Source organism: Sapajus apella, unplaced genomic scaffold (genome assembly GCF_009761245.1).
Source record: "Sapajus apella isolate SASKATOON/1434 unplaced genomic scaffold, GSC_monkey_1.0 scaffold1, whole genome shotgun sequence".
Taxonomy (NCBI): Eukaryota; Metazoa; Chordata; class Mammalia; order Primates; family Cebidae; genus Sapajus; species Sapajus apella.
In genome coordinates this window covers 64672497-64679195 of record NW_022436941.1, presented here as the reverse complement: position 1 = coordinate 64679195, position 6699 = coordinate 64672497, and the positions used below count along the sequence as shown (strand labels likewise).

Below are 6699 nucleotides of genomic sequence, written 5' to 3'. Positions count from 1 at the left end.
GACAGAGAGAATGGAGGATCTTCAAGCCTACTTTCTGCCTGGGTGATTTGCTGAGCAATGAGATGCATGTGGCAGGACAGGATGTTTCATTTCAGGAGACGATAAAGGATTAAATCCAACGGGCACATCTCACACTGAAGGATCTGAGCTCAGACGAGGACAAAGAAGAGCAAAACACATCAATACTCGTCTCCTGAGCATTATGTTCATTGTGGAGATGTTTTGCAAGACCAGTGTTTCTCAAAGTATGCTCCTGTGCTGGATGAATCTTGAATTTATTTATTTTTGAGACAGAGTCTCGCTCTTGTTGCCTAGGCTGGAGTGCAGTGGTGTGATCTCAGCTCACTACAACCTTTGCCTCCCAGGTTCAAGCCATAACCTCTACACTGGAAGCTGAGAAAAGATGGCAGATGATTTAATTTTCAATTGTTTAAAGCTTAACGGATGAGTTTTTTCATTTTGGTGTGCTTGCAACACAGTCCTCCTGCCCCCATCCCAGCCATCATTTCCCATCCTGAGCAATTTTGAGAGCTGCGGAGGGAGGTGTGGGCGCTCGTGCATCAGGATGTGTTTTCTAACAGCTGCTCCCTAAGGCCAAAAGAAGAGCCTCACACTGACAGCTGGAGTTAGGAGGTGGAATGCAAAAGATGGCTTCAATACTGTGGCTCTAAAATGAGTGTGCATCCACGCAGAGGACCTGCTTAAACAGACTGGTGGACCCTGACCCAGCAATTTGATTCCCTTGCTCTGGGGTGGGGCTAGAACTTTGGCAGTTAACAGGTGCTGCTGCTCTGATAGGTTGGAATTTCAGTATGAGGTGCCTGGTGGGGCTGTGAATGAATGGTATTACAAAATTGTGTTTATTCAGAAGCACAAGGTTGGAAAACACCAGGGAGAGACCAAATGTTGACTAACAAAAGTTTAATTGGAATTAACCCAAGAGAGATGTAATAACTGACTAGAAAAATGTTATTTGGATTTGGTGCTCCTCACACATCCCCCTCCTACCCAGAACAACACTGAAGGTCTTCACCTCTTCAACCTGTGGAGTGACTGCCCCAGAGAGAGGCACGTACCACCACCTAGTCCCTTCACCCTCCTCCTTGTTCCCTACACTCTCCTGCAGAGGGCCAAATAAGAAGGGAGGGAATGTAGTTCCTGTTAGAGGTTTGCATTCATGTATCACTGTCCACTCCCCATCCTCACCCCACCTGCCCTATGAAGTTTGACTCCTTTGAACTGTAACTTCCCAGGACTATAGCGCTAGAGCAGGATTAGTCCCAGGCAACAGCTTGGAACCTTGGCAGGAAAGCATCAGGAAGTAATCCAAACTAGAAGGGCTAGGATCATCCAGTCTGTGTTGATTATGGAAGTCCTTTGCTTTCATGTCACTTGCAAATTTGAAGCGGGCTGGAAGTGGAGGTGGGTGGAAATCGAGGGGACAATTCTGTCTGTCTCCACTCTAAAACCAGCTGGGATTATACTCAGTAGAAGCCTTGGGCACAATCAAGCAAATTCAGAGTATTGATAACCCTGCATGATGTGTGATGGAAGAGTCTCGCTCCCTAGTTCTCTTGTAGCACTAAAGCTCATAAAGGAATTAACAGAGAAGCCTCTACTTTCCTGCCCATTTCACCGTCTATATTTGGGCTATAACCTCAAAGGGCTCTTACAATGAAATCAAGTTTTGGTGCACTTCCTCAGTCTTTTCTGGTCTAGGACATAGCCTGTGAGCTCTCGTTCTTAAAACTTCATCCTCTAATAACAAAAGGTTCTCAGATCTGTATGGAGAGTCGCCTGTCTCAGGCCAAGCCTCTTTCAACACATCTAGATGCACTTACCCAGGGTTCCCAACCTTTTTTGGCACCAGGCATCAATTTCGTGGAAAACAATTTTTCTAAGGATGGGGTGAAGTTAGGAGGATGATATTGGGATGAAACAGTTCCACCTCAGTTCGGGTATTAGATTCTCATGAGTGCAAAACCTAGATCCCTCACATGCGCAGCTCACAATAGGGTTCTTGCTCCCGTGAGAATTTAATGCTGCTGCTGATCTGACAGGAGGTGGAGCTCAGGTAGCAATGCTCACTCTCCAGCGGCTCACCTCCTGCTGTGTGGCCTGGTTCCTAACAGGCCACAGATCTGTACCTAACTCAATTGTACAACAGAAATAACTGAAGCTTGCTGGTATAGCCAGGCGAGTAGTCATTTTAAATGGAAAGTTCTTGGGGGAAAAGCCATCTTTAACTTGCTAAGGATGGCACTTACCTATGCCAGTAGAATTCAAACCTTGAACACCCCATCAGAAAAAATTTTGGACATACACCTCCAACAATATTTTGTTTTTTGCTACAGTCTCACTCTGTTGCCCAGGCTGGAGAGCAGTGACGCAATCTCAGCTCACTGCAACCTCCGTCTCCCAGGTTCAAGTGATTCTCCTGCCTCAGCCTCCCAAGCAGCTGGGATTACAGATATGTACCACCATGCCTGGCTAATTTTTGTATTTTTAATAGAGATGAGTTTCACCATGTTGGCCAGGCTGGAAATATTTATTTCTTGACAAATCATATCGAATTATGTACATTCTGAAACAAAAATTAAATGATAAAAATATATACAAACAAAAGTTGATTTTTTTCTTTTCTGTACTGCAGAGATAAATCTTGCCCACATTTTCTTCTGGACTGAGGTCTCAGGAAGGCAGGGACTGTGTCTTTTCTTGTTACCTTAAACAAGTGTCTTACATTAAAGGTCCTCAAAGTTTGTTGAATGGCTGGTGCAACAAATTAATATACTTAGCACTTATGGCAAACAGAAAAAAGTCACAACAGAAAGCCAGGCAGTGTTGAGGGAGCTGGAAATCCAGACTTGCATTCCGGTCCTTGCTGTGAGACTTCATGCTAGCCACTTCCTATCTAGTCTTCACTTTCCTTAATTGTGAAATGAGCCAGCTGGATTCGCTGACTTCTAAGGCAGTGTCTGTCTAGCTCTACATAATCTATGAAATGCTATATTTATTGTGTCCTCATATATAAACACAGAATCAGTCTAGTATCCAATGATGGAAACATGAGGCATTTTTGTAGTGGTTGATATGAATCCCATGTGTGTTGATACTTTAGGGGACAGCCTTATCTTCCACAGAGCACCATGGGGATGGTCAGCAGAAGTGAATCAGCTAATCTTCATTTTCATCATCTCTCCTCAGCAGCTGCACAGCTAACAATAACTCTGCAGCTCAGACCTGCTGTGGGCTACCCGGCATTTCTTTTGACTCCTTGCTCATCTGCCACTATCTGGGCTGGGAGATATGGCATCTCTTTATAAAGCTTAAGTCCTAGGGGAAAGAAGATAATCGTGTTCCTTTCCTTGGATCTCATCCTTGTACCTTCTCATCGAAGTTGAAAACTCTTCTGCTCCTCCAGTTCCATTTGCTCCTTCTATTCACAAGCTATTCATACTTTTTTCCCGCTTTTTTTGCCACCTCAAACATACACTCTATTGAAACTGCTCTCTGGCCTTAGGTGGGGTCCTGTGTTCTACTGGTCAGTTGAGCTAATAAACTAGAGCCTAGCTTATTAGTAGAACTTGCAGACTAACACAACAAGCAGTGTCATCGTACTTATATAATCCAAAGGAAAAGGACATACAATAGAACCGAAGAACAGTTGGGGAGGTTGACATAATTAAGTTCAGAAGTTGGGACCCCGAAGTAGGTTTTAGCTATTAAGAGGAGGAGAGCAAGCATTTCCTTTGAAGGTAAGCATGGATTGCAGTGACACGATAAATCTACCTGGCTGTGACGATTTATCTGTATAGAGGACCAAGGAGAGTCAGGCTGGTAAGACAGATGGGGAAAGTCCAAACTACTCAAAGATGTGTTTGATGTGAGTCTGAAATCAAGGAGTATGGACTCACTCTTGGAGATAAGGGCACTGTTGAAACATATTTCGCAAGAGGCATGATGTACTATAGTGTTATCGAGCAAATGGGTTCACTGCCCAGTATACACAGAAGCCAATAACTGGCACTGGCTTGAGAGAAAAGAAAGGCTTTATTGCAAAACTGGCCAGCACGTTTTGAGTTGGGCACAAATTTATCTCCAAAATTTGGGGTATGGGATAAATTTTACAGGATCGAAGGGCAAAGGGAAAGGACTCTGGAATGTTGGCTTGGCAAGGTGAGCCTGGAGGGCTTCAAATTTGACCACTTACGGTATGTTGAGGGAGACATGGTCCCCAGATCTTCTAGGCAAACGGACCCCTTGCTTCTGAGAGTCTTGGTCTTCTAGGTTCTGAGGGCAGTAATTGTTTTGGGTGTTGTTAGATGTAAAATCTTTTTCTATTGTGCATACTTGGGCTATATGAGTGCAGTTTTTGGCTGTTATACCTAAAAGGTAACTTGAAATTTTATCAACAGAATAGGTCCAGTGTGGGCTGGTCCTGCAGCTGCAAATGGATAGTTTGATAGTGGCAGGCGGAAGTGAATATAAGGAGGAAGTAAAGGCAAATAAAACAGGAGAGTCTCATCTCTACACTGATTCTACAGCTCTGAACGCTTATTTAGCTAATATTTTATAAATATTAGAGTGACTACTGGGCAGCTAGTTTGAGAAACAACCTTTATTTCCACTTCTTGAGTTTTAAAAACTATCATCTCTCCTAGTCCGCTCCCTTGCCAAGTAACTTACGGTTCTGCTCAAAGCCCCCAAATGTTTGCAATTTGTCATTATTCTTGTATCTTGCTCACCTTCCTATCTCTACCATTCCAGACTCAGCACCTAGCACGTATTTGTAATGTTTCTTTATATTTACATAGCGCTTTCAAGTTTTTAAAGCACGAAAATACATGCTCTTGCTCTTCCCCAAAGAATCCTGTGATGTATCCATAGTAGGTGGCTTTGTATTATTTTATAGAAGATTACAATAGACTTAGACACATTAAAACGATTTGCCCAAGATCAAAGCTGTTCAAGTGAGACAGCTTTAGTCTTCTGGCTTCTAAGTCTCATTCTTTCTCAGTAAGTGGAATACATGGTACCCTGGAACTTGGAAATTTATTTAGAAATAACAATAACAACAAAAACCTACCAGATGCTAGGAATGAAGTCAGTCACAGGCTAAAAATTATAGTTTTAAATTAAAATGAATACCATTAATGTAGTGCTATCAATGTACGCGGAGGTTGTTAAAACACAGCAACAACCCTTTTCCTTTCTACCTTCTGAGACCTGAGAATCAAGAATTAAAAGACTTCTGTACATCTCAAACGTGGCTAAGTCCATTGTTCAATGTACCTTATTCAAATGCTTCTGATCTCAAAGCGTACTTCCTTTTTTCTCTGAAACAGTCTTGCACTGTCGCCCAGGCTGGAGTGCAATGGTGCGTTCGCAGCTCACTGCAACCTCTGCCTGCCAGGTTCAAGTGATTCTTCTGATTCAGCCTCTCAAGTAGCTGGGATTACAGGCACCTGCCACCACACCATTAATTTTTGTATTTTTAGTAGAGATGGTGTTTCACCATGTTGGCCAGGCTGGTCTTGAACTCCTGACCTTGTGATTCCCCCACCTCAGCCTCCCAAAGTGCTGGGATTACAGGCATGAGCCACCGCGCCCGGCCCAGCCTATTTCCTTTAACTTTGGATACATTTCTTAAAAGCTTGGCTATATGCTGGTCATGGCTGTAACTCCAATCCTTCATGGCATGTAGTAGGTGTTCAATAAATACTTGCTCTGGGAACTGTTTTAGGGTGCTGGGGAATTACCGATATCCAAATTGCTAAAGTGTTTTGGACACTGGCTACACCTTGATTTAGCTGCTGCACACAGATTCCCTGCTGCTGGACCCAGTTACCATTTAAGCCTCACAACCCTAACAACATTAATACAGAAAAGAACCACAGTAAACTGAGTTGGAGTGAATCCAAAGCTTGCTTTATTTCCTCAGTGGTCCTTCTGTGGCAGGTAGCCAACAAAACAGTGATAGTTATATTGTAGCTCATCCTTGGGTTGAAATTCTGGGATAAAATCCTTGGACTTGTTTGTAGTGGTGTTTTGTGACTCAGTTCCCTGTATCATCCTCTGAACTGGAGGACAGGAACATTCAAGCACCAACTGGTGATCAAATTTCATCTTTACTGACCTCCCTTCTGTATCTGGTGGGTTTTATAAGACACTTTGTTACAAAAGCCCCTTGACTAATGATGGGGCTACATACTGATGGGCCCCCACTGTAAGTTGAAAATTAAATAATAAGGCCCTTTCAACAGAAGCCCCTTGATTTATGATCTGGTTATGTACTGATCAGCCCACTGCAAGTTGAAAATACCGTTAAGTTGAAAACGTTTTTTTTTTTTTGAGATGGGGTCTTGCTCTGTCATCCAGGCTGGAGTGCAGTGGCATGATCTCAGCTCATTGCAGCTTTTGCCTCCTAGGTTCAAAAGCAATTCGCCTGTCTCAGGCTCCCAAGAAGCTGGGATTACAGGTGCATGCCACCACGCCCAGCTAACTTTTGTATTTTTAGCACAGACGGGTTTCACCATGTTGGACAGGCTGGTCTCCAACTCCTGATCTCAGGTGATCCACCCAACTCGGACTTCCAAAGTGCTGGAATTACAGGTGTGAGCCACTGCCCCCGGCTGAAAATGTACCTTTGACTCACAGTATTTTCCATTTATGACTGGTTTATCGGAACATAGTGCC

At 43.5% G+C, this 6699-nt stretch overlaps 1 protein-coding gene across 1 annotated transcript in view; it reads right to left on the bottom strand.

Annotated features, from left to right (window-relative positions):
* Positions 1-5909: 5909 nt before the first annotated feature.
* Positions 5910-6699, bottom strand: part of CERT1 (ceramide transporter 1) — a 142136-nt gene continuing 141346 nt past the window's right edge. Inside the window, exon 18 of the mRNA XM_032278146.1 lies at positions 5910-6083. The gene's annotated coding sequence lies outside the window, so the exon portion shown is untranslated. The remainder of the gene's footprint in view (positions 6084-6699) is intronic.